Source organism: Belonocnema kinseyi, chromosome 6 (assembly GCF_010883055.1).
Source record: "Belonocnema kinseyi isolate 2016_QV_RU_SX_M_011 chromosome 6, B_treatae_v1, whole genome shotgun sequence".
In the NCBI taxonomy this organism is placed as follows: Eukaryota; Metazoa; Arthropoda; class Insecta; order Hymenoptera; family Cynipidae; genus Belonocnema; species Belonocnema kinseyi.
Window position 1 is genome coordinate 7,418,674 of NC_046662.1, and position 19,421 is coordinate 7,438,094.

Sequence of the window (19,421 nt, forward strand, 5' to 3'; positions counted from 1 at the left end):
GTACCGTCAAACTGATTAATTTCAGATATGTGGTGCAAATTCGAACATTCCTAAATTGATAGTTTAAATTACTTAAGGGTGTTTTAATCAGAATCTAGAATCGTTTAGACCATTATTAAGGTTTTAACTGGGTCTAGATTCTCGTTAAAATCCCCTTAAGTAATTTAAAGTATCAATTTAGGAGTGGCAGAATTGACCCTATATTACCGAAATTACCCCAGTTTACGGCAGCCAATTAATATGAAAATCTTTATAAATATATAAAAAAAACAAAAGACTGTAATACTCTGAATAAATATGTTGAAAATCAAATTGACTGAATTTAGATTGACTATGATTAATAGAAGATTTGGGACTATTTCATAAGTAAAAGGCCATACATAAACTACGTTACCAATTTCAGGCTGTTTTGCCCACATCCCTTTTCCACCCCGAAAAGTAATTTAATCCGAAATTCTCTCAAAACAGGGTTAATAGGGCGATTTTTTACGAAAATATAATTTATTTTTAACAAAACAGTAAAATAATATTCAACCAAAAATATGAATTTTCAACAAAGATTTTTTTTTAACCAAATATTATAATTTTCTACCAAATTCTTGAATTTCCATGGAAAAAAAAATTTCTACAAAACAACTAAAGTCTCAGCCCAGAAATATGAATTTTGAACAAAAAAGTTAATTTGCGACCTAATGGTTTAACTAAAAAAAGAATTTTTTAAAAGTATTTCAACTGTAATCGAAGTAATTGAAGTTGAAACCAAAAGGATGAATTTTTGTCCAAGAAATTGTTTAACAAAAAAGATGGATTTTAAATCAATTAAATTCGTCTTTAAATAATAGTTTAATTTGAGAAAAAATATTGAATTTTGAAGACAAAAGACGAATGTTCTATAAAACAGTTGAATTTTAAATTAGAAAATACGAATTTTCAAGAAAAAAGTTCATTTACAACCATATAGCTAAATTTTCAATTAAAATGATTAATTTTTTACCAATGAGTTGAATTTTCGGCTAGTCACGGAAAAATTTAAACCAAAGGAAAGGAATTTAATTTTCTACCAAAGACGTGTAATGTTCCGCCAGAAATATGGATATTGAACAGAAAAGTTAATTTTTAAATGAAATAGTTTCATTTTCTGCCAAATATTTGAATTTTCAACCAAAAAAAGTATTTTACAAAAAGAGATTATTTTTAAGTCAAAAAGACAAATGTATAACGAACCAAAAAAAGTTATTTTTAACTAAGTAGTTGCATTAAAAACTAAATACTTGAACTTTCATGAAAAAAGAAATAATTTTCAAGGAAATAATTGAAATTTTAACAAAACAGTTTAATTTTCAAGTAGAAACATGAATTATCAACAAAGTAGATTAATTTTCTACCGGGAAAGCCGAATTTTTAATAAATTTAATATGTATCATTAAGCTTATGGTAAAAAATTATTTTTTAACAAAAAAAGCTAATTTAAAACCAGTTAAATTCAAATTAAAAAAAAAATTAACAGATTAATTGAACCTTCAACCATCAAGATAAATTTTCAATAAATAAGATTAATTTTCTGCTCAAGTAAAAGGATTTTCAACCAAACGCATTAATTTTCTACCAAATAGGTACATTTTTAACATATAAAGGAAACAAATTTAGAAAAAAAAGAATAACTACATTTCCAGATAAAAAAATTAATTTTTAACAAAACATAAAAAAGAATCTCCAATAGAATAATTAAATTTTCAAGTAAAAAGTTTAATTTTGAAAAAGTTGACTTTTTAACCAAAGTAATTTAATATTCAAATTCTTGAATTTTCAAGCCAAAATAAAAAGAATTTTCTACAAAACCACTGAACTCTCAAACCGAAAATATGAATTTTGAACAAAAAAGTTAATTTACTGCCAAATAGGTGAATTTAGAACAAAACAAAAAATAATTGTTTACAAAGTAGTTCAACTTTAAGTTAAGTAGATGAATTTGTATCCAAAAGGATGAATTTTCGAATAAGAAGATAAATTTACAAACAAAATGAATGATTTTTTAAATAAATTTTACATTTTCAAAATAATCATTACATTTTTAACCAAAAAATAAAATTTTCTACTAAAGTAATTTAATATTCAACCAAAAATATGAATTCTCAACAAAATAGTTTATATTTTCAACAAAATATGATAATCTTCTACCAAATTCTTAAATTTTCAAGAAAAAAAAGAAGAATTTTCAACCAAGCAACTGAACTCTCAACCAAAACATGAATTTTTAACAGAAAAATTAATTTACGACCAAATAGTTGAATTGAAAAAACATTGTTTCAAAGTAGCTCAATCTTAAACTAAGTAGATCAATCTATATCCAAAAAGATGAATTTTTGAATAAAAACATTAATTTTTAAATCAAAAGGATAAATTTTTGACTAAATGGTTACATTTAAAAAAAAACAATTTAATTTTTAATCAAACTGTTAAAATTTCAAGGCGAAAATTTCAATCAGAAAAGTTTATTTTCTGTCTGAGAAATTTAATTTTCAATCAAAGAAGTTTAAGCATCAACTAAAAATATGAATATTGAACTACAAAGGAAATTTTAAAACCAAATAGTTTCATTTTTCACCAACTTGTTGAATTTTCAAGGTAAAAAGATGAATTTTTTATAAAACAGTTGAATTTTTAACAACAAACGTACTTTACAAATAGTTGATTTTTCAACTAAAATGATAAATCTTCAATATAAAAAATAAATGTTGCTCAGAAAGTAGTTCAACTTTGAAACAAGTAGTGGATTTTCCAACAAAAAAAAAGATTTTTTAACAAAACATATAATAGTTAATATTTCAACAAACCAATTAAAACCTTGACCAAAACGGAATAGTTTTCAACCAAGAAGAATAATTTTTTACCAAGATGTTTATTTTTCAACAAAGAAAATTAATTTTCTTAAAAAAAATACGAGTTCTCAGAAATATATATAAATTTGCACCCAAATACTAGAATTTTCAACTAAAAAATGAATGTAAAACCGAATAGTAGAATTTTAAACTAAAAAGAAAAATTTTGAACCACAAATGGAACAGCTCAATTTTAACAGAAAATGAAACGAATTTTCAACTACATAGTTCAATTTTCAAAGAAAGTGATAAATATTTAACAAACAAAAAAATACATTTTTAACAAGTAGTTCAACTTTTAACTAAGTAGCTAAGTCCTTGACCGAAAAAGATGATTTTTCAACAAAAAATAAATACAAGGAAATATATAAATTTTTAACAATACAATGTTAGAATTTTCAACCACAAAAATTAAATTTTAATCAAGAATACTTGGATTTTCTGTTTGGATTCTATGAATTTAGTTTTTGGATGACCTCTACCCTGTCAAGTTAATCTACCTTCTGAGTTAATCTTTGAATTATATCAATGTTCTCCCATATAGGGGAAACCTCCCTACACTGGATAATGCAGCCAGCAGAATATAACAATTAATTAAGAGCACAAATGAAAAAAAATCATTTTAATTTTAGTTGTTTAAAAAGTACACTATCTTAATTATTTATTAAATTAAGTTAATTATTTTACATACATCATAATTTTTATTTAATGATTATCCACTGTAGGTTGCAATATCCACTCTAGGTTGCACTAGACACTGTAGGGAGGTTCCCCTATACGTTATTGTTGGGTCCATACTCATTCTTCATGTAATTTACTGCGCCATTAGGGCGTATCGAAAACCATAAATATTAGTCTTTCCTTTTCCGAGGGGCTGAAAAGTTCCTAGTGGATGCCAAAATGACTTCTCGTTAAATTCAAGCGAATTTTTTTCTGTTAACTGAATGAACGGTAAATATTATTTGTAGAAATTTATTTATTAAGTAACTTATTTGTCTTATTATTATTTATTCATTTGTGATGGCACAAGTGTTTATTTAGTATAAACCACATAAAAAATTATCTTGCGTTAGAGTACTCATATCAAAGTACCGATAAACGGTAAAAAACCCAATGATATTTTTTAAACAAATGTTTTTTGTATTAAAAATATAGGGCGTACTTCTCAATAAATGAACCAATACTTTCTAGTGGTGAAAGAATGTTTTAGTTTTAAATTTGTAATTTTTCACCATCGCCTTCAACTCGTAGTGAAAACACACACTCGCCGAAAAAAGTCTCTCTCCCCTCTGGCGCATATGATATTTTTTATAACAAATGGGTGATTTCAGACATTTCTCGAAATAAAATAACGATTTCAACCCAAATTAGAATTCGAATAAAGGAAGCATGATTTGCTGTAATTTTAAGGTAATTTATGGTAATTAATAAAAATTCTCGGTAATTCATGGTAATTTTATAGGTTAAGATGGTAACTTACCATAAATTACCCAAAATTCAATTTAAAATTTTTTTATAAATGTCCACAAATTTACGAAATTTGTTGGTAATTTATGGTAATATTACAGGTGATTTATGGAAACCTAAGATAAACTACCCAAAATTCAATTGAAAAATTTCTGTAAATTACCGGAAATTTTTGGTCATTTACCACAATTTGATCAATTATATATGGTAACTTTCCATAAATTATTACTTTGACCTAATTTTTTACTCCCTTGGGAGTGAAAAGTAGAGCTTTAGCCTCACTTCATAGGAAGCTCTAGATTCCAGACCATTTTTTTTAATTGAACAAAATTTATGCTTGTATTCTCTCACCAAAAGGAAGAAAAAAGTTACATAACTACGCTATAAATTTTAGGAAGGGTGCGGGGTCCAAGGAACTAACTTTACGAACTTAGATAAGGTTTATTACATTTTCCGATGATAAATTTGAACAAAGTTTCCCAATTTTGCAAAAGATAAGTTGCCCTGCAACGGTATAGACTTCAATAACAACTTAATGAGTTTCAAAATTATTTTCATATTGAATTAATAAAATCTAATAAGATAATTCACCCTTCCTTGATTTAAAAGCTTAGTAGTTGAAAATGTACCTTTTTTAGTTGAAAAAGCAACTACTTAAATGAAAATGTATCTTGTTCAGTTAAAAATTGAACTATATGGTTAAAAATGTTTATATTTTGTTGATTATTTGCCTTTTTTGTTAGAAAATTCAACTATTTGGTTAAAAATTTATTTATTTGGTTGAATATTAAACTCTTTTATTGAAAATCCATTTGCTCTTTTATGATTTATATTTTTAATTAAAATCCATCTCTTTGGTTGAAAATGTAACTGTTTTGTTAAAATTCCGTTTTCCTTTGGTTAAGAATTAATTTTTTTTAACTGTTGTTTTATTATTCCATTTTATGTTGAAAATTTATATTTTTAATATAAAGTTGAACTATTTGGTTAAAAATTAATCAGTTTTGTTTAAAAATGAACTTTTTCGTGAAAACTAATAATTTTGGGTTGAAATTTCCACTGTTTCTACAAAATTTGTATTCTTGGTTCAAAAATTCAACAATTTGGTTGGATTTTTTTTACTTTTTTGACTGAAAAATCTTTCTTTAATAAAACTCAACTCTTTAATGGAAAATTCTAATATTTTGTAGAAAATTCACTTTTTTGTTGAAAATTAATTTTTTTAAGTTAAAAATTTAACTAATCTAGCAGGAGACTCAACTTTTTTGTTAAAAACTAATTTTCGTTATTGAAAATTGATCTTTTTAGATTAAAAATTCAACTATTTGGTTAAAAAATAACTGCTTGTTAAAAATTCAGATTTTTGGGTTTAACATTTAATTTTTTCGTTAAAAATTGGTCTTTTTGTGTAGAAAATGCAACTCTTATGGCAGAAAATATGCACCTTTTGGTTAAACCATCGTCTTTTTTATTTAAAAACGCGTCTTCTCAAGTTAAAAATTGAACCTTTTTTTTAATATAGTTTTGTTTAAAACCCATATTTTGGACGGAAATTTAACTGTTTTTTAGAAAAAGAATTTTTTCTTTCAAAATTCAAAATTTTGAAAGAAATCTTTTTTTTCTTGTCTGAAAAATCCTTTCTCATTAAAAGCAGAAGACTCTAATTTTTTGTTAGAAATTAATTTTTTTGACAATAATGTTCCACAATAAAAATAGTAGTAGAATCTTTTTAAGTCAAAAGTTCAACTATTTTATAGAAAATAAACTTTTTTTTCAAAAACACTTATTTTTGGGTCAAAAATTCAACTGTTTTATGAAAATTCATCTTATTGTCCTGCAAATTAAAAAATCTCGTGAGAAGTTGACCTCCTTTGGTTAAAAATTCCTTTGTATTTTAGGTCGAGAATAAAATTGTCTTAATTTGAGTTTATTGTTTAATATACATTTTGCCTGTAAAGTCTGATATCTACATATTTTTCAATATTATTGATTTATTAACGAAGCTTATAGTTCACATGACTGAGGGGGCTGAGGGGGTGGGGAAGGGGAGTGGGTGGCTCAAAAATACCTCAAAATGATTAACGTGGTTTATGGACAGCCCCTTTCATATATTATCAGTGAAAACACTCTACGTTACGCGGACGCAGTAGAACAAGTATACAACAGCCAGCCATAAGCGATATTAACAAGTCAATCATTCTGATTATCAATTTCGGATCGAAATGACCCACTTTTGAGGATTCAGAATTAATAAAATAGTTAATTAATTGACTATTCAGTTAGTTACTTCAGTGATTAATTTTGTATTTAAGATTGAGAGAGAAATTTCAATTTTCATATATTGGGCTAAACAGAAGTGGATTAGTTAAATTTGCAATTCAAAAAAATTAATATTAAAATAAAAAGTAAATTTTCAATAAACTAATTAAATTTACAACCAAAGAGATTAATTTTTATCAAAAATGATGAATCATCACCAACAAAAAATTTCAACAAAGGAGTTAAACTTTCAACGAAGAATTCTACCGAAAAGACAACCTTTAGACAAGATACTTGAATTTTTATAATAAAAACAACAATTTATTTCAGTAAAATACTTGAATTTTCAAATAAAAAATATCAATTTTCAGCCAAAATGGAATTGTTAAATTTAAAGTAAAAAAAGTAAATTTTCAACTAAACACAAACAAATTTTCAACAAAATAGTTTAACTTCAAAAACACGAACATGAATTTTCAAAAAAAAAGTCAATTTTCAACCAGATAGTTAAACTTTCTACCAAAACAATTGCATTTTTAATCAAGAAAGATAAATTTTCAAAAAAATTGATAAATATGAATTGAAATAGTTTATTTTTTAGTTTAAAAAATTATTTTTGTGTCCGAAAACCAATTTTCAAACAAATATTTAAATTTTCAACCAGAGATGAATTTTAAAAAATGGCTACATTTTTCACTTAAGACGGCCATTTTTTAAGCAAAGAAATTAATTTTTTCCAAGGAATACAACTTTAAACCAAAAATTTCCGTTTAAAATAATTTAAAAATCAGTTTTCCATCAATTAATTGTATTTTCAAAAAACAAAAATAATGTGTTATTAAAAAAAAGTTTCAAAAATACAATTGTTAAGTTTAAAAAATTAAAATAAAAGAATGTTTATCAAAGAAGTTTTACTTAATTTAACTTAATTTATGATAGTTTTGTTTTCCACTAAAGAAGATCATTTAAACAAATGTATTTTTAAAAAAGAGTTTCACCTTAAACCAAATAGTTGAATTTTCAACTATAAAAGATAAATTTTCAACTAATAAAAATAAATTTTTATAAAAAAGGACAAAGTTGTAGTAAAAAGCGAAATAGTAAAATTTTAAGTAAAAAAAAATTTTAAGGAAAAGATAACGAATTTTCAACAAAATATATTCACGTTTAACGAAGACGTTGATTTTTTAACTAAAGAAGATAATTTTTTAAAGAAATAGGTTAATTAACTACTATTAAATATAAATGCTCAACCGAAAAAATTAAATTTTAATAAAAATAAATTTATTAAATTTGTTGTTAAAAAAAAGTTTCAACGAAAACAAAAAATCTAATTTTCATACAAATGTTTCCATTTTTAACTAAAGTGATTAATTATCAAGTCAAATTATGTACCGTTACCGAAAAAAGAAATTTCTAATGGAAAGTTTAACTTTGAACCAAGTAATTGCATTTTCAACTAAAAAGATGAATTTTTAGCCCAGAGAATTAATTTCCTACTGAAAAAATACGAATTTTCAACAAAATACATGAATTTCTTAACAAATATTTGAACTTTCCACTAAAGGAGACAATTCTTCAGCCAAAACATTCATTTCCAACATAGGAGTTTAACCCTAAGCGTAGTATTAATTTCCAACTAAAAAAGAGGAATCTTTAACAACAAAAAATGGATTTTTAACCGAGTTCAACTTTTAATTTAACATTTTAATTTTCAACGAAGAAAGATACTATTTAGTTCAAGAAAAATTCACCCGAATTTTTTTATCTTTGATCCAAAGTTACAATTTTTTTAACAAGCAGTTGAATTTCCATTTAAAAATAAAACCTTCCATTCCACGCTGGAACTTAAATTTTTTCTCTCTCAAAGTGCTCCTTCTAAATTTCTATGGCTCTCAAAATTATTATTTTTTTTTTCGCAAGTGGTTTCTTTGGATTAACCTAGTTGAAACATTTGTGCAAAATTAATGATTTTTTGTTAAACAAAAAAAAAAATTAAATTAAACTAATTATTTTAAATACATTAGTATTTAAAAATAATCACTTTATTTGAAAAAAGCATATTTAAATGTGTATTTCGTCAAAATCGATTCATTGACAATTGTAAATAAAATTATTATTATTACATATAACTTTAAGATATTGAATTTCAATTTTGAAAGGTGATATATAATGAGATAAATATTTAAGCTTTTTTCGATACTTCTGAGTCAGCCTTAACTTTTTCGGACGGTGAGCACCACCTTCAGATTTATATGGGTTCATAACAAACTTCCTGCATATTCATATCGTATAAAATCAAAGTTTAGAGATGAACCGTTTATCTCATTTACCAGAAGATGTGCTGCTTCGAGGTTTGCTTCCATTTTTTATTTATAGTTATTTTCTAAGGCGTGCCTTTTATTTTCGGAAGTACTAGCTCACGGTTTAAAGTTTCAAGAGTTATTTTTCATGTATTATGGAATCATTTTTAGGAGAAACCTCCATAACATTGATAATATTACCTAAACTGGATAATAATTCATTAAAAATAGTAATGTATATGAAATAATTTATTTAAATAAATAATACTTAAGACACTATTCGTGTTCATAAATTAAAATAATTTTCTTATTTGTGCCCTTAATTAATTATTTTCTACTGTAAATTGCATGATCCATTATGGAAGGTGTCCCTTACATTTTTATTAATATAAGTAACGTTGTATATTTAAATACTTATAGTTTAATTTTGGGTTGCAAATCCTAATAATTCTTTTCAGATTTAACTATTTTCGATTGAAGTAAATTGTTTTTAATTGAAAAGTCTGCCATTATATTTTTGGTTTAAAACTCTACTATTCCCTGGCGTATCACGTGAATGGAACGGTTAAGCAATTGCCTGGCCGTAAAATGACCAAAGTGAACATTTCGATCACTGGACCCGCTAGGGTATATTTACATCCTTTTCAACATTCAATCACAATTTCACATAGAACTCGTCACTTTTTTTGTTTTTTAACATATTTATATTTATATATTTGTATTTATTGATTTGTTAACAAATTAAGACTTAAAAGCTGTCTGTAGAAAACCGGCGTGCAATATTTTTAACGTTTGTTATATAATTTGTTGACATATGCATGAATAAATATAAATATTTATTTTTTTTTTTAAAGATAAATAGAGGATTTAGTTCTAAGTGAAATTATGAATAAGTTTGAAAAAATATGAAAATGTATGCTCTAGCGGCCCCAGTGTCCAGTCACTAAAAGTCTCTTCACGGCGAAGCAATTTGCGTAATAAAACCGTTCACGATGTTTTTTCGAAAATTCTTCTACTTTTTTAGTTGAAATGTAATTTTTTATCTAAAAATTTAATTATTTCATTCTTGGTTGAAAATTGATCTTCTTTAGTTTTTAATTCAGCTATTTGATCGAAAATTAACTTTTTTCTTAAAAATTTGTATTTTTGGATTGAATATGAACATTTTGGTTGATAATTCAGTTTTGAAGTAGATATGAAAATTCATTTTCTGTTTTTAAAATTTATCACTTAGGTGAAAAATTAAACTATTTTGTTAAAATTGTCCTTTTGGTTGAATTTTTTACTGTTTCGTAAATATTTCTCCTTCTGTAAAGAAAAGTGGTTCTTTTGATTTGAAATTCCATTCTCTTCTAAAAACTTCCTTTTCTTAGTTTGAAAATTCAATTATTTGGTTCAAATATCATTTGTTTATGATGGAAACTTAATCTTCTTTGTTTAAGAATTCTACCAATTTATTCAAAGTCATCATTGTAGGTTAAAATTTGACTATTTAGTTAAAACTTCAACTCTTCTCTTTCAAATTCGACCCTTTGGTCGAAAAATCATATTTTTTGGTAGAAAGTTTAACTCGTTTGTCAAAAATTCATTATTTTGTTAAATATTCATTTTTCTGTGGTTAATTTTGTTAAACTTTAAATTTATTTATTCCATTTTTGGTTTAAAAACTTTAATTTTTAATTGAAAATTCAACTGTTTTGTTAAAAATTTGATCTTTGCGTTACAAATTAATTTCTTTAACTGGAAGTTTAACTATTCCCGTCAGAACTTTATCATTTGAGTTGAAAATAAATTTATTTTGGGACATATGTCATCTCTTTTGTTAAAAATCTAATTGTTTTCGTTTAAAATTTAAGTTTTTATACTTGAAAATTCTACTATTGTGTTTTTGGTTAAGAATTGATCTTTTTTGGTCAAAAATTTTATAATTGAGTGGAAAATTCGATAATTTTTATGAAATTTTTGCATGAAAGTTCAACAATTTGGTTCAAAGTTTTTTTTCTGTGTTTATTGAGTAATCCATCTTGGTCGGAAATTCAATTTTAGATTAATCATTTTATTTTAAAATTCATCTCCCTGGTAAAATATTTAACTGTTTGGCTTAAAAATTAATTAATTTTATAAAACTCTCTTTTTTTATAGGAAAATAATTTTTGAACTACAAATTTAACCATTCTAGTTTAGACATATTTATTTTAGTTAAAAATTTATTTCTTTTAGGAAAAATTTCATCTCTTTGCTTAATAATCCAACAGTTTGGGTCACTATTGTATTTTTTTAAAGAACGTAACTTTTCTTGCCCAAAATTTTAGATTTTTGTTAAATTTAATTATTCTGATGAAAATTCTTATCTTTTGGTATAAATGTAATTTTCTTTTTGTTCAAAATATAATTTGGTCTGGATAAAATTACGAATTTTTTTAGTAGAAAATTTAACTATTTGAATGAAAGTTAATTATTTTAGATTCAAATGTCTTCCTGTAAAATTAAAGTGCTTTGTTGAAAATTGTTTTTTATTTGGGTTAAAAATATCATTCTTTTGTTTTGTTTTTGTTAAAAATGATTTTTAAATCATTTAAAATTTAACTGGTCTACTTTTGGTAGAAAATGTATAATTTTTCACTGAAAATCTACCTATTTGTTTCAAAGTTGATCTTTTTTAGTTACCCATTCACTATTTAGGGAGAAACTAATCTATTTTGATGAAAATTCGTTTTTTCAGTAAAAAAATTAAATTCTAACTCAAAATTTAATTATTTCAGTTATATATTTATAATTTTAGTTAAAAATCAATTTTTTAAGTTGAAATTTCATCTCTTCGGTAGAAAATTTAATTATTTGGTGAAAAATTCACCTTTTAGATAAAAAATTACACAGTTTAGTTGACATTTTTTTGTCTCTAAACTCAAGGATTTTTTTTTCTTTGAAAAGTGAACTATTTTGATTGAAAAATATATATCTTTTGTTAGAAATTTCATCTTTTTTTATTTAAAATAAAATGTTATTAAAAATCCGTTTTTCATTTGTTTGGAAATTCTATTTTTTTAAATTTTACATTGAACTAATCCACTTTTATTTGAAAATTGATCTTTTTTAGTTCAGAATTCAACGTTTTCTGAAACATTTTATGTTCATTCCAGGAAGTTGTAAATTTTCCAGAAGTGGTAATCGAAAATAGGTTAATGTACGGAAACACTTTTAGAAAAAAAATTTACAGTCATACAGATTTATAGTCTAATACATATAAGAAAATTGTAATTTTTTCCCCACCCTAAAATTTAAAATTTTCTAAAATTTTATTTAATTTTCAAATAAAAAATACGGGTTGTCTACAAAAAATTTAAATTTTTCACTCGAAAATAGATATTTTCAATATAAAGCTAATTTTCTACAAACCAGATAAATATTTAAATGAATAGTTTAATTTTTATACAAATAGTTGGATTTTCCACAAAAGTATTTGAATTTTTATCAAAAAATATGAATTTTTAATAAAAAATTTCATATTTAAGCAAATGTTTTAATTTTCTACCAAGTAATGAATTCTTAAAAATAACAGGTTAATTTTTAATAGAACAATTCAATTTCAAACAAAATAGTTGAATTTTTATTAAAAAATATGAGTTTTCGACTTATATATTTTTTGTTTAAATTTCAGTTTTATGGTAGAAAATTAATCTTCGTGGTTAAAAATTCGTCTTTTTGGTTATAAATAATTTTTTTAGTTAGAAATGTAACGACTTGGTTAAAAGTTCAATTTCCTTTTAAGAAATTCATTCGCTTTTTTAAAATTAATTTTCTCAACTGCAAAATTTAAAGATGATTGAAAATTGATCTATTTTATTAAAAAATCAACGATTTGGTTTAAATGAACCTTTCTAGCTGAGAATTCAACTGTTTTGTTGAGAATTCATTTTTGTGGCTGAAAATATACTTATTCTGTTGAAATTTTGTTTTTATTTATTAATTTTTTAACTATGAGTTTAAACATTCCATTTTTTGTAGAAAATTGATTTTTTTTACTTGAAAGTTCAATGATTTGGTTGAAAATTAATCTTTTTGTTTAAAGATTCGTATTTTTGGGTTTTAACTTTAGTATTTTGTTGGTATTTAGCTTCTCTTTGGACTAAAAAATCTTTCTTCGTTTAAAATTAAACTCGTTTGATAGAAATTTGTCTTTTTAGGTTAACTTTCTGGTTGAACATTTAAGTATTCTTAAAGAAATTCTTTTTTTTGTTTGTTGAAAATTATTTTCTATTAATTGAAAATTTAACTAGTACACTTTTGATAGAAAAAGTATCACTTTTCATTGAAAATGCACCCTTTTTTCAAAATTGATATTTTTTAGTTGACCATTTAACTAGTTGGTTAAAAACGTAAATATTTTGTTGGAAATTCGCTTTTTGCGTAGAAAATTAATTTTTTAACTTAAAATTTAATGATTTCATATCAAGATTTTTCATTTAAGTTAAAAATGAAGTTCCTTGGTAGAAGTTTCACCACTTTGGTTAAAATTCCAACTTTGTTGTGTTGAAACTTAATTTTTTATGACTGAAAAGTCTACTATTGTATTTTTGGTTATGAATTATTCTTTTTTGGACAAAAATTTAATTATTTTTATGACAATTTTTTTCTCTCTCTTGACTGAACAATCTATTTTCATGTAAATACCTATCTTGGTTTAAAATTATATTTTGTAATTAAAATTTAATTTTTTTTTAGTTTATTTAACAAAATTGTTGAACTGTAAAATTATCTTCTGTATTTTTTGTTGAAAATGTATCTTTTTTAGTTGAAAATTGAACTATATCATTGAAAATTATTATTCTTGATTTAAAGTTAATCTTTTTGATTGGAAATTAAACTGTTTTCTTAAAACTTCTTCCTAGTTTTAAAATTGATCTATTTTCAATAAAATTATCTTTTTTTTTAAATTAATTGCTTCGACTATAAATTTAACTATTCTAGATGAACGTTTATTATTTTAGTAGAAAATACATCTCTTTGGTTCAAAACTTAACTATTTTTCTAAAAAACTATTTTTTTATTTGAAAATTTAACTATTCTAAAACTGAACTTTTTTACTCGCAAATACCTCTCTGTGTTGAAAATATATGTTTGAAAAGAAAAAAATTAATTTTCAGATTCTAAAAATTAATTCTGGATCATTCAAAGTGGTTCATTTTAATCTAAAATTGATATAATCAGAATGATAGACAGTGTTTTGACGTCCCAGGATTGTGAAACAAATATTTACATTTAAAACAAAATCAACTTACCTTAAAAAAATTGATTCTTATTTTTGTTTTGTTCTAAAAGTTTTTGAGCATGCATGTCTTCGCTGCCAACAAACAATAATCAAGGGAAGAAAATTGCGCACAGTTTCTGTTTTCGAAATCACTTCTACAGACATTATCCTTCGTCCCTAATATAGAGAAACGAAACACTTAGACGCCACCTAATTTCGTTGTCAAAATACCGCTTGTCCAAATAAAGTTCCTAGTTTTTATTTATGAACAACACAACACTTCTCGTGACGTAGGCAGTAGCAAGCAACCCCATTAAAAGACGGTCACTCACGTTCTCATGGCGGTCGATAAGAGTAAAGTTGACTAAAATCGATCCTGCGTACGAATGCCTTCAATTTATCGTTCTCTCGGCTCGCATAACTACACGTTGCGTTTTCTTTCTCTTCTTCTTCAAAAAGACACAATTTCTGACCTTTTACAATTAATTTTTAGGTCCCCTTCCTAAACCGCCGATCCTCACAAGTACGCCGCAGATGTATTTTCGAGTTGCCAAAATATTGAGACTGCACGACAAAAAAAGAAATGACAATGAAATTTTTCATTGTTCAAAATAATATGCAACAAATCCACCAATCGTTTTCTGTGTTTAAAAAAAATAGTCACGAAGTCACACTCTAAAGTTGTTCACACTTTTAAGTTTAAATTGTCACCCGTTCTCCAAGGCTCCTCAAGCAGTTCTCGCGCAGCTATCGTATCAAGTGCCCTCTTAAATGATAATATTAAGAGTATTAGGAGAAATTTGATTTGATCACTTTCATTGATTGTACGCGAGCCTCGAGGTTGAGAGGTCAGATCTAACGAAACGTTGCTCTCAGCGGATGTAGTGCGAATGAGGGGTGGTCCTGCGCAGCAGCGCGCTCACACGGTAGTTCAGCGAACTTGAAAGCTACCCTGAAGCTGCGAACCCCTAAAAACTCTCTCACTATCACCCTCTCATCCGCTCACCCTCGGAATTCCACCCTCGCTGTTTCACTGGTTAGTTCTTCTAGCTGGTCCCACTGGTCCCTCACGCTACTCTCCTGAGCTTTCATCCCATCTCTATATCTACTGCTCCTCTCGTTCCAGTTCGCTCCTGGCGACACTTCTGTCCCAGCCGGGAAATGGAATAAAACTATTCTCTTGTATGTGGGTAACTGGGTTTATATTGAGTGGAAAACAACTCTGTCAATCCATTTGACCACTCGGTTTTCCGAACTAGCAATCCGGTCTGATCGGAGTAATCCATTGTAATCCAATGTAATACAAATGTATTCTGTAGCAATCAACTTGTAATCTGGAGTAATACATTTGTAAACTGGATTAATCTCCTTGTATTCCGCAAAATCAACTTGTAATCTGCGTTTGTACACTTGTAATCTGGAGTAATCCAACTGTCATTCGAGGTCATTCTAGCATTCCGAAATAATCAATTCACTTTTCATACGAAGTAATCCACTTCTAATCTAGATAATGTAACGTAATTCAGGTATTCCAAGTAACCCACTTGTAATCCGCCGCAATGCCAGTATTCCGAGATAATGAATCCACATCGAGCACGGAGTAATCCACTTGTAATTTACAGTAATCCACTTTTTATTCAGTTTAAACCACTTGTGGTCACAGTAATCCCATTGTGATCCGCAGTAATCCACTTATAAATCTGTTTTATCGACTGTGATCTAGATAATCCACTTGTAATCTACATCATTTGGAGTCATACACTTTTATTTAGTAGATTTTCCGGGCTAATCAATTCACATTTGACCCTCTCAGACTTGACTGGGTCTATTATACCCAGACGATATTTTCGGCTCACTGTATAGTTGTTTCAGATTCATGAAAATTCTTATAATGATATATTGAATTCATCTTATTAATTTTACAATATTCATTCTTATGAAACTTTTAGCTACAATGTAAAAAAGATCCCGAAAGGTTAATTAGAAGCAAAGATATTGAAGTCTAGGCTGAGAGGTTTAATACAAAGAAATTTATTTGTAATCCACGTAAAACACTTTTAATCCATATAATTTGAAGTAATTTAGGTAATCCATATAACCAACTTGTAATCTGGCACAATCCCAGTATTCCGGAATGATCAATCCAGATCTAAAACGGCGTTATCTACTTGCAATACACGAGAGTTAACTTGTAATCCATCGTAATCCACTTTAAAATCAGACTAATCCACTTGTAATCCAATGTTCTCCATGTGGGATCCTGATAATCCACTTGTATTCTAGTTAATTTAGTTTTAATTAGTTTTCACTTCTAATTCAGCTAATCCACTTATAATTCAGCTGAATCCATTTTTATCGAAGATAACCCACTTCTATTTAGGAGATTTATCAGTATTCCGCAGTAACCAAGCCTAGCTTACTTGTAATCCGACGCAATTACAGTATTTCGGACTAATACATCCACTTTTAATCCACAGTAATCCACTTGTAATTTACTTATCATCCAGATGATTTAGAAAAATTCAGTGTAATTCACTTGTGCTTAGCAGATTTTTCAATATTCCGGAGAATGTTCTAGAGTAATACACATATAATATAGAGTAATCCCCTTGTAATCCATAGTAATCCCGGATAATCTCAGTATTCCGGAATAATCAATTCTCTTCTTATACGAATTAATCCACTTTTAATCCAAATCCGTCGCAATTGCAGTATTCCGTAGTAATTAATCCACATCTAATACGAAATAATCCACTCGCAATCCAGAATACTCCTGAGAAAACTGAAGTAATCTACTTGTGATCCAGAGCAATTCACTTGTGATCCAGTTAATTTTGAGTTATATAGTGTAATCCACTGTAATCCACTTTTATTTCCGACATTTTCCAGTAATCCGAAGTGATCAATTCACATCTACTTTGAAGTAATCCACTTGTAATCCAGAGTAATCCAGATATAATCGGGAGTAATCCACTTACAATCTAGATAATTTGGAGTAATCCAATTATAATTCGGAGTAATCTAAATATTCTAGAGTAATAAATTAAATTGTGATCCAGAGTAATTCAGCAATTCGAAGTAATTAACATAGGTAACCCAAATAGTTTTTCACTATTTTGTTGAAAATGTATTGCTTTTTATATTTAAAAATCCAACTGCTTCGTTACAAGTTGAAGTACTGTTTTGAAAAATCATTTTTTAGGTTAAAATGTTAAATATTCTTTATTATAGTTTAAAATTATTTGGTTGAAAATTAAAGAATATTCTTAAAAATTCTTCTTTTTTTGTCACCTATTAATGTTTTAAACTGAAAAATTAATCATTTCATTTTTGTTGAAAATTTTTTGTTTTTTTTAGTTGAAAATTCATGTCTATTGTTGAACTTTTTATTTCTTGGTAAAAAAGTAAGATTCACGGTTTCTTTTTGTTTGAAAACTAAACCATTTTTTTGAAAATTCAACTTTTTGATTATAAATCTATGTATTTTGTTAAAAATGTTATTTTTCAAACAAATAGTTCAATTTACTATTAAAGCATTTAATTTAGAACCAAAAATACGATTTTTTCACTAAGAGGATAAATACTCTTATGAAAAAGCCGAATATTTTAAAAAATACAAGAAGTATTAACAAAATTGTGGAATATATAAGCCAAGAAGACAAATTATCTAAAAAGCAGTTGAATTCTCAAACTAAAATAGGATTAAAAAAAAAAATTAATTTTCTACCATATAGTTAAATTTTCAAATAAGAATTTAAGCTTTAAGGTCAATTGTTAAATATTTTACCGAAACTGTTAAATTTTCAACGAGCAATTAAGATTTTTCAATTTCCAAATAGTAATTCAACTTTCCATCAAATTAGTTAAATTTTAAAACAAAAATATGAATTTTCACCGAGAAAGTTAATTTTCAGTTAAATGGTTTAATTTTCTAACAAATTGTGTAATTTCCAACTGAATTGTTAAATCTTCAAGTCAAAAAGATGAATAATCTACAAAACAGTTGATTTTTCAACAAGAAAATAGTATTTTTCAATATAAAATTTAATTTTTTAACAAATAGTGAAATTTTCAAATAAGGAGTTTAATTTTTAACCAAATGGTTCAATTTTTTACCAGAAATATGAACTTTCAACAAAAACGTTAATTTTCATCAAAATATTTCAATGTTTAAATAGTTTAATTTTTCACGAAATGTTTGATTTTTTCACCAGAAAAGTTGAATTTTCAACCAAATCATTTAATTTTCAACTATATGAAAGAGATTATTTCAGTCCTTTGCCTTAGGTCTGACCTCTTAGTAATGTTTGTTCTCTGCTGACGCAGAGAAAGAAGTGCATCGTGACTTCTAAAATAAAAAGAATGCAGGCAACCTGCTCAGAAGAAACAATAAGACAGAAAATCCAAGCTTAATGAATTTATTTATACATTTGAAAATTATACAGAAAGAGAAAAAACGGAGAAGGAATGGAACGTCTAACAATAAAGACATCATATAGAAGAGTGAGTGTTCTTTTTGCTAAATAGAATTTAAATAAATCTCTTATAGCAACGTTCTAAAGAGGTCAAAAAGAATCCTGACCTATATTCTTTTCTCGCGATGAAGCAAATGATCTCTCCACTTCTTTGAAATAATGCTTGAAAAAAGTATTCTGCCCAGTTAACACAAACTTTAAAGAACTTCTTTAGAAGGTCTCAAAAAGGTCCTAAGTCAATCCAAATAATGTTCCTTAAACATACAATGTTCCTGAAACGTTTTAAAAAAGTTGTTGGAACCTAAAACTTTTTCAGAACATTATTTGGCCTGACTTAGGATGGTTTTTGAAACGTTGAAAAAACGTATTTTGACTTTAACGTCTAAGGAACGTTTTCTTTCTTCGAAATATCTTGTATTGGTAGACCGTCCCGAAATCGTGATGTCAAAACTGTTGATCGGATACTCCCAGCAGAGGTAATAACAGCTTGTCTTAGAGCTGCTTCCATGTAACCCGCAAATAATGATCTTAAAGTAGGACCTACTTCTCCTATGTTGGTTAAAAACAAATTACTCAGTCCTGCCTTGTACTTCTTGGTTTCGAAATTTGGATTAAACTTCTTAAACACCGTGTGAGATCCATATTTTTTTCTCTATTTTCAGAGAGACCCTAGCATGATTTCCTTATGTGAAATACGAGGGTGGATTGATAAGTTTCCGGCCTGACCAAGAGATGGCGCCACTAGGCCTACCTTGAGGTGGCGTTCTATAGTACCATCCTTAGATAGCTT

General features: G+C 26.3%; 1 protein-coding gene across 3 annotated transcripts in view; it reads right to left on the reverse strand.

Annotated features, from left to right (window-relative positions):
* The window catches only part of LOC117174844 (gamma-aminobutyric acid type B receptor subunit 2), a 33,088-nt gene extending 18,073 nt beyond the window's left edge, over positions 1-15,015 (reverse strand). For all 3 annotated transcript variants that reach the window (XR_004467378.1, XM_033364232.1, XM_033364231.1), the window contains exon 1: positions 14,188-15,015. The gene's annotated coding sequence lies outside the window, so the exon portion shown is untranslated. The remainder of the gene's footprint in view (positions 1-14,187) is intronic.
* Between the last annotated feature and the right edge of the window lie 4,406 nt (positions 15,016-19,421).